This window comes from Myxine glutinosa, chromosome 3 (genome assembly GCF_964187855.1).
Source record: "Myxine glutinosa chromosome 3, kmMyxGlut1.1, whole genome shotgun sequence".
NCBI lineage: Eukaryota > Metazoa > Chordata > Myxini > Myxiniformes > Myxinidae > Myxine > Myxine glutinosa.
The window spans coordinates 16630172-16639676 of record NC_136263.1 but is presented as its reverse complement, the minus strand read 5'-3'; positions in this window follow the sequence as shown (position 1 = coordinate 16639676).

Here is a 9505-nt window from a genome sequence, read left to right as displayed (position 1 = left end):
TCCTTCTCCTGGCATAAATCCAAAAAGCATTTCGTCGATCTTCACTTTCCTCCTTATCCTCCTCTCCAACACCTTCATTCCATGCTCCAATAACTGTATCGCTCGATACGAGCCACAGTCCAGAGGGTCACCTTTCCCCTTGTATAGAGGGACGAGGGTACTCAGTTCCTAATCCACTGGAATGCGGCCTTCTTTCACCACCAGATTACACGGAATCTTGTGGTGAGGCTGTTGCCCAGAAATAACTGGCCTTCATCTCCTGGAAAGCAAATCCAATGGAAGGAAATCTCATTTCCTTTCTCAAAGCCCGAAACAAGTGTCTAATACAAGTGCAAAAGTGGTTTCCTGCACCAACACAAGTGCGAAAAGTGGTTTTTCAACACTAACACAAGTGCGAAAAGTGGTATTTCAACACTATCACAAGTGCAAAAAGTGTTGTTTCCACACTAATACTGCGTTGCATAAATCCTCGTAACTCAGAGAGGTGTAGCAGGTGGTGAGACGTAAGGAAGCTTAAAGATAACGAGCTGAAACAGACGAAGGATATGTCAATCCCTTTCTACACCGAACGGCAATAAAAGTACAGAACAAACAAAGACGACTCACACGGGGAATTGCAGAGTGGATTGGCTGGAAGGAGGTGTGTGGCTGGAGGGGGAGGACGGCACGGAGCTGGCTCCCCCCACAACATTCGTCCCCCTCCAAATGACAGATCTCTGTCATTCTCTTCACACCCCAACTTCCTGCTGCCTTCAACATATCTCCCACAACTCCCGTCGGCCCTCCCGCTTTTCTACTCTTCATTGCTTTTATCGCTTAGCTTCAAATATTACTCTATTACTCAAATAATATATTTCCAAATACATTATTATTATTATTCGAGGGTGAATATTATTCGAGGTTCATTCGATTCGAGGATTCGAGGAGGATTCGAGGAGGATTCGAGGTTCGAGGATTATTCGAGGGTGAATTCGAGGGTCGAGGGTGAATATATTATTCAAATATTACTCTATGTGGTTCGAAGAACCAAAATCCCATTGACCATCTGTGGTACACACCATCAATTTTGGTCTCACTCCCCGATTCAACACTCGGTGCCCCCGCACAATTTCGGTGGCTGGGTCGTGTGACGCTCCCAGCTGGTCCGCCCACCTGCACACCTCCACCACTGTTGTTGCCTACCGAGCTCACCTGCTCCTCACCCTAACCTAACTAACTGGGGAAGGCCCTCTCGCACTCTCACCCCCTCAGTGCCCTCTCTGGCACGGGCTGCCCGATCCACACCCGGGATCCTCAGGCACCCACTGACACTAACGGCTCCCAGAGCCCACCTGCGGCCTCACCTGGCCGACATCTAACAGTGGCGGAGTGCCCAACCATTCACACTCATACTAACAGGCCACACGACCAGCCAATTTCACCACACCAATGCACCCATCCACAAACATTCTGCAACCGCACCACAAATGCCAATATCCAACCACAATTTACCTATACCTTCTAACTATTCTTTAAACTACCCTCCCCGGGTACTCGTGAAAAGGGGTCCACTCTTCCCCCATCCACATTCCACACCTTCGCACCATGCACACCACTCCGTACCACTTACTCCAACTCTCTCCACACCACTCATTCTCTGCTCCATATATTCCACACACCTGTACTTGCACACCTGTGCTCTCATACTTGGTGCCGCCTGCACCCTTCTCTCCCCCAAGCGCAGTCACGCTGATCCACAACACTCACTACTCACCATGACACTCATCCGCAATGCTCTCTCATTCATCACTTGTACACTCACACACACCTCGGAGCATTGCCTCACCGATGCCTCATTTGAAGCTGCTCACCAGCACTTCCATTCACACTGCATCATCTACTCTGTCTACTCCCTTCTAAAACTCGCGCTCCTCCGTCTTCCCTTACACTCAGCGCTCCCAGGTCATTATCAAACACGAAGCTACTACGTCCCCACTACAGGTACCAAGTCTCTTACTTAATCTTAACGTCACCTAAGGTCATCTTCTAGGTCCCTACACATTATCCAAGCCCTCCCTGGCTCGGTTGTCATAGCCACCCCATAAACTATAGCGCATTTGCCCCCGTTTGTGAGGGATGACAGAGTTGCCATCCCACCACATCGGGCATCTCCCACTACCAATTTTGCACATCAAATTTCAACAAATCAAAAATTTGCCAATCACTACCCATCATCTGCCAATCATTACTGCCAATCCTTTGCCAATCATCAAATTTTGTTTTTCTAATTTCGGGGCCAAAACACTATCCTCGTCATTACAGTCTACTTACTAATGCCTCTCGGTGCGCCAATTCACTTCTAAAGCTCGGCTTCGTACAGCCAAGCCATGAATGCGGGTTGTTTGGTGCCAGCGGCTGGATACGTCCCGCATTCGGTGCAGGGAAGGAGGTTTACCCGGGCCGAGGTCCCACGCACCATCTCGGCACGGAGCCATCCCATGGCCCGATCTCGACCTGCCGGATTGCCTCAACAAAAAGTGGTCGCCATGATGACCCTTCCTATCGGGCTGCCCGCTCCGCCTAGTGGAGCACGGACGCGGCCGTTCAAAGCGAGGCCCAGCGTGGATCGCGTACGGCGGTCCTTTCGAACCCGCCGTGGCTCGGATCCCCGCTGGTTCTCGCGGCACGCGAAGCCCGGCACGCACCGAGAGCCTGATTCGGCTATAAGTCGCTCTAACCGCTAACCCGGTTACCGTCGATGCCTCACCTGCATGCTTACACGCATACGCTACCCCTTTCTTGCTCATACATCCAGCCGTTTCCCTGCTCTTGGTCATTGCACCTTCTCTTACACACCCAGGTACACTCATTCCACTCACAGACTTGGTCACACACCTGACCACCGAACACCTTGGCACACATTCGTCGCTCGCACACCTCACCAACATACCTCTTCGCGCCCCCTCCTCGGTCACCTCCTCTGTGACGATCACAGGTGTGCTCTCACTCGCACACCCAACCACGTGCCTCACTACCAATTCCAGCGTGCATTCCCACACACGCTCTACCATTCCAGGTGTGCTTCCTTTCATTCCAGGTGTACATCCTCTCTCACCTGCCACAACCAACTCATGCTCCGTGTCACTCTTACTACTCTCACCTCCACTCTCGGTCGCGCACTCACCCTTACTCTCGACAGCGCACTCTTTCCTCATGCACCTGTCCGTTACACACCTTTCTTGCGCACCCTCTTTCGTTACTTCCTCCGTAACACTCACCACAGGTGTACACTCTTCCTTACTTTTGACAGCGCACTCTGTCCCCATGCACCTGTCCGTCACACATCTTTCTCGCGCACCCTCTCCCGTTACATCCTCTAACACTCACCACAGGCGTGCATTCTCCCTTTACACCCTCCGTAACACTCCTCACTACGCGCTTCCATGTGCTCCCTCGCACACGCGCTACGACCGACTCACTCTCGACAGCACCCTCACTCCTTGGCACGCACTTTTTCCTCACACACCCCAGAGTCGGACGTTCTCGCGCACCTCCTTTTTCGCACACCAGACCTGTCGCACACTTCACCAACGGCCTCACGAACACCCGGGTCCATCTCGACCCCCAAGCTCATTAAATCACCTGGCACATCATACGCACGACCATATTGGTCACCACTTACACCGGGTCCTCTTTCTCTTCGCTTCTCCTCCATCACCTGCGAATCCCTCATCCGGTTAATGAGCACATCATCACGATCCGAACACAGACTTTGGACCAATTCTTTTACTTCCTCTTTGATCTCTTTCTTATCCCCTCTCCGTCGCTTCTTAATTTCGCTTACCCCTTCTTCCACTTCTTCTAATTTCTGCTTCACCTCTTTTATTTCCCGGTGCGTCTCCTCAAGTTCGTCATCTAAGGCTACCTTGACCGTTTCTATGTGCGTCCTCACCTGCCGGTCCTTCGTCTCCATTACCTGTGTCACCTCGTCCAACCTCGTTGTCAGTCCCTCACGTACTATCTGACACTCTTTTTTAATTACCCCTACGTCCTTTTTCATCTCCTTCCGTGTTGATTTTAATCCCTCTATTATCGCTGTGTTCTTCTTTACCTGGTCCCCCAACTCCTTTTGTCCCACTGTCAGCTGTTCTACTCCCAGCGTCAAATCCTCTATACCACCTTGCAATTTTACAGTCCCCTTTCTCACCTCCTTCTCCATGCGCTCCTTACAGTGCCTCACCTCCTCGCGCACTCCTCCGACCTCCTCACTCACACCTCTTCTGATCTCTTCTCCCATCACTTGCATCTCCTGCCCAGATGCCACCCTCATCTGCTCCATTTCCTCCCTGTGAGCATCCAATTTAGTTTCTACCCCCATTCTGACCCCCTCTATCTGCTGCCCCATTTGTTTAACTTCCCTTTCCGCTTGGTCCCTCATGTCCCTCAATTTGCCTTCCATACTATTTTCTAACCCCTCTAACCCCTTTTTCATCCCTTCCATTTTATTCTCTTGAGCGGCCATTCTGTTTTCTACCCCCGTTAACCCCTCCTGTATTTCCCCTAATCTATTGTCTAATCCCTCTATTCTACTCCCTAACCCTCCGATCTGGGCCCCCATGTCATTCCTCAATTTCTCGCTATTGGACCCCATCCTTTGTTCTAACCGTTCCCCCATTTCTCCCATTTTGCCCCCCATTTCGCCCCCCAATCGCTCACTATCAGCCCTCATTTGCTCACTCTGAGCATCCATCCGGTTCCCCATTACCCCCAATTGCTCACTCTGAGCCCTCGCTCCGTCCCTCATTACCCCCATCATTCTGCTTTCCAATTCTGCTCCATTCTTGTCCATAAGGGCCTTCATTTGTATAAAAAAAAGGTTCAAATCCACCAGCGGCGCTGCTACGGTCGCGGGTGCGGTCGCCGTAGCCATGTGCGAGGCGCCATTTTGCGCGCCCGTAACCTCGTGCGCGAGGACGCCATTTTGCGAACCTGCCGCCCTCACTGCTTCGCTCTCCTCATGTCCCTCAATTTGGTCCTGGATCGACCCTGCCTCACTCTCCTCTACCGGAACCCAGCCGTCTTGATCTCCCATAGCGCGACTTTCAAAATTCGGGTTTTGTAAAACAAAATCAACATTGAGACGTTGAGAGAGAGGAAGACAAATGATGAATTGCGAAAGATGATGGGAATAGAGCCTGTGATTGATGCTGTGAAGAGGAACAGGTTGAGATGGTTTGGTCATGTGTTGAGGAAGGATGAAAGTGACTGGTTGAGAAGAGTGATGGAAATGAATGTAGAAGGAAGCAGAGGACGGGGAAGACCGAAAAAGACTTGGCTAAAGATGGTGGAAGAAGAAATGCGGGCAAGGGGGTTAACAAGGAGAGATGCAGAAAATAGGGCAAAATGGAGAAGATTGTCATGGGGACCGCAAGGCTAACCCCCGCTCTAGCAGGGAAAATGGCCTTTAAAATGCATGTTGTTGTTGTTGTATTGCTTTTATCGCTTCCTCAACGTCCTTCTCATTTATCTTCTCTGCCGGTTCTAAAACTGGGTTAATCTCTCTGTTGCCATCCCATTCATTCACTGCATTCAACAGCATTTCCATATATCTCTTCCATCTTCCTTTAATTCCATCTGGGTCCACAACGATTTGTCCCACTTCATCCTTCAAGCAACTCACCCCCATCACATCACACCTCTCTTTCGATATCTGCTTTGCAATCCTGAATACCGCTCTCTGACCCTCTTCCAAATCCAAGCGTTCTAAGAACATTTTCCTGCACGCCTCCTGCGCCTTTGCTACCTCTTTCTTTGCAGCCTTCTTAGCTGCCTTATAACTTTAATGCTCTGCCTTTTCTGCCCCCGTACCCTTGGCCTTCTGCCACTCCTTGAACTTCTTCCTAGTCTCATCAATCCTCTTTCCAACTTCATCATCCCACCACCATATTTGAGTGCCTCGGTGGTCCTTTTGTCCATCCACATACCTCACCAACGGCTCCCAACAGACTATCTTTCATTGACATCCAACCACTTTCAAGCTCAACCACATCATCCTCTACCATACTCAGCCTCTCTTTTAATTCCTCCCTCACTGTCACCTCTTTCAACCTCCACACCTTCATTCTCGGGTGGTACTTCACCCGTCGAGCTCTCCTCGCACCTTTCACCCTTATGTCACAGACAACCAAGTGGTGCTGTGAAACAGCCTCCTCCCCTGGGATCACCTTTGTGTCCTGGAAGTGCCCCCTATCTCGCCTACGCACCATCAGGTAGTCAACGGTTGTCGTCGACCCACCTGACGTGTATGTAACAAGCTTATTATCCTCTTTCTGGAACTGAGTGTTACAAATCAATAAATCAGCTCCATCAGCAAACTCCAAAATCCATTCATCTTCTCCATTTCTCATACCATAACCCCCATGAACCCCCTCAAAACCGTCCATACTCCTTCCCACATGTACATTTATGTCTCCTCCTACCACAAAAACTTCCTCATCTTTCACGTTTTCCATCAGCTTCTCTATTGCAACACTGACCAAGCATGCAATTTTCCCCACACATAAAATTGCCACTCTCTTCCCGTCGATGCTTGCGGGGCACTCGCTGCCAACCATAGGAGCACCAACGGCCTGAACACGAGAGGGTCTTCCTCCAATGGTGGGACAAATCCATGTCCTCTATTATAAATACCACTGGGGCTTAGTGAAGCAATTAGATTAATGAACAGGATTAAATAATGAAATTGATATATGTGGGGGAACAAACACCAGAATTTTCCAGAGAGTCGGAGAGATCATTAATGAAGACCAGAAAAAGCACAGGCCCCGGAACACTGCCTTGGGGAACTCCAGCCTGAACAGGAACAGGAGATGAGCGAATTCCATTCAGGGCCACACGTTGACTGCAACCAGAGAGGAAGTCGGCAAGCCATGTGTGGAGGTTTCCTTGGATACCATAGGAGGAGGGTTTGGTTGAGCAGGGCGGGGTGCCAGTCCGTATCAAAGGCACGAGATATGTCAAGGGAGACAGCTCTGATTTCCTGTTTGGCATTGAGGGCCTCCATCCATTGTTGAGACATGTCCAGAGTAGAGTGACCTCTGGCCTGTTCTGAATCCAAATTGATGATCCGAGATCAAGCCATTGGAGAAAAGGAAGGATTTAATATCAGAAGTGATGATGGATTCCATGACCTTGCTGATTAATGGGAGCAGGCTGATTGGCCTGTAGTTGCTAGGATCTGTTTTTGCACCTTTTTGTGTAAAGCGGTAATGTTGGCTGCTTTTTAAGCTGATGGCAGATGATGAATGAGGATGGCCTTTTCTTTTTCTTTCTTTTTTGTATACAATATCGAGGTTCGTGTAAGAGCTAACATCAATCATAAAAAACAAAAACAAACGGACACACAAAACATACAAGAAAGGGAGCGGGAGACAAGATGGGGAGAGAGAGGGAAGCACACAAGTACAATAGCAGAGAACAGGGACAATGGAAGATCTGTGGGAGGGAAGGGGCTGGAGGGGAAGAGGCAGGGGAAGGTGGGGGGGGGGGGGGGGTGAGGAAGTATAAAACACATTAACACTGCTGGAACTTCCAGGAAAGAAAAAAGTCGTATTTGGGGTGATATTCGGTGATATTTGGGGTGATAGTCATATTAAAAAAAGGTATTTCAGGGGAAAAAAAAAATTAAAAGTGCATTTGGGGTGAATTAACGGGGGTAGAAGAGATCAAGGTTTTGGATGGGGGAAGATAAGAGATGGTGGTGAACAGCTGTTTTAAAGACCTGGAGGGAAGACTTTGAACCTTGACTTTTTTTAAACCTTGAACAAGGTTTTAAAGATCTTGAACAAAATAGAGGGTGAAGAGAACAGAGAGAGGGCGAGAAAGAGCAGCAGAGCAGGATTTTAGTACCCATGGGCTGATGCCGTCTTTTCCAGTTGCAGAATCAGAGTCAGGGTTTGACAGAAACTTCTCCACCTTGTCGGGAGAGAAGGACACAGAGTCCAGGAGCAGCTGGGTTTGACTGGGTAAGGTGGGTACAGAGAGGGATGGGTTTGGGACACAAGATTTAGAGGCAAACACAGAGTTGAGGCATTCAGCTTTTTCACGTGCGGAGTCAGCTGTGTAACCGTTTGAGGTAAGGGAGGGGATGGAGGGGGAACAAACACCAGAAACGGATTTGACCAGATGCCACCAGGATTTGGAGGAAGGAGACAGATAAGAGAGTTCAGTCTTGAGAGTAGAATCAAACTGAGTAGAATCTCTTGAATCTTGAATAGAATAGAATCTCTTTAGAGTAGAATCTCTTGTGAATCAAACTTTGCTACTTTGATAAAAGTCAGCATGTTTAGAAATGTTAGTTAAGAATATACAGTCGTGGTCAAAAATATTGGCACCTTTGCACTTTTTTCAAATAATACACCATTTCTTCTAGAAAATTGTTGAAATTAAAAAATATTTTGGTATCCACATATGTATGTCTGGTTTGCAGTGGAACAAAACAAAAAATGCTGAAAAAATTACTAAATCTTAGCTTAATCCACACAGAAATCGTAAAATGGCCCGGACAATATTATTGGCGCCTTTTAGAAGTTGTTTGAAATAATTACATTTCAAGCAGGTGATTCTCCTTTACTTTGGAAATGAACTCACCTGTGGTGAATTGCAGGTGCCTGCAATATAAAAATCACTCATTGAACCAGTTTGAATGGAGAAAAGGAGTCATTCTGTTGTTTTGTGTCACTGTGTGTACCGCAATGAGCATGGAGAAAATAATGAAAACCAGACAATTGTCTGAGGAGGTCAGGCACAAGATTGTAGCCATGCATGAACAATCTCAAGGCTACAAGTCCATCTCCAGAGACCTTGATGTTCCTGTGTCTACCGTACGCAATGTTATCAGGAAGTTTAAGGCCCATGACACTGCAACCAACCTCCCTGGACATGGCAGCAAGAGAAAACTTGATCGAAGGTTGCAGCAAAGGATTGTTCAAATGGTGGAGAAAGCACGTCGATCAACTGACAAACATATTCAAGCTGACCTTCAGACACAAGGTATGACAGTTTCAACTCGCACCATCCGTTGCCAACGTAATGAAAGGGGGTTCTATGGTAGCAGACCCAGGAGGACACCACTGCTGAGAAAGCCTGACTGGAGTTTTACAAAACACACTTGAACAAGCCAAAATCCTTCTGGGAGAATGTCCTGTGGACAGATCAGGGGCGGATCCAGGGGGGGGTGCAGGGGGTGCGCACCCCCCCCCTTCGATCCAGGATGAGGGTGCAGGCGGTGCGAATCTGCTGAACTGTTGGACCAGGGAAGAACACAAGAAACTGCAGAAACTTCCAAGAACGCACGAAATGCCGTTTCTGACGATCAATTTTTTTAAATTTCCTCGGGGAGGACCCCCAGACCCCCCTTTTGTCCCCCCCCCCAGCACTATAGTTTCATGCACCCCCCCCCCATCTTGAAATTCCTGGATCTGCCCCTGCAGATGAGACCAAGTTAGAGCCTTTTGGTAAAGCACAT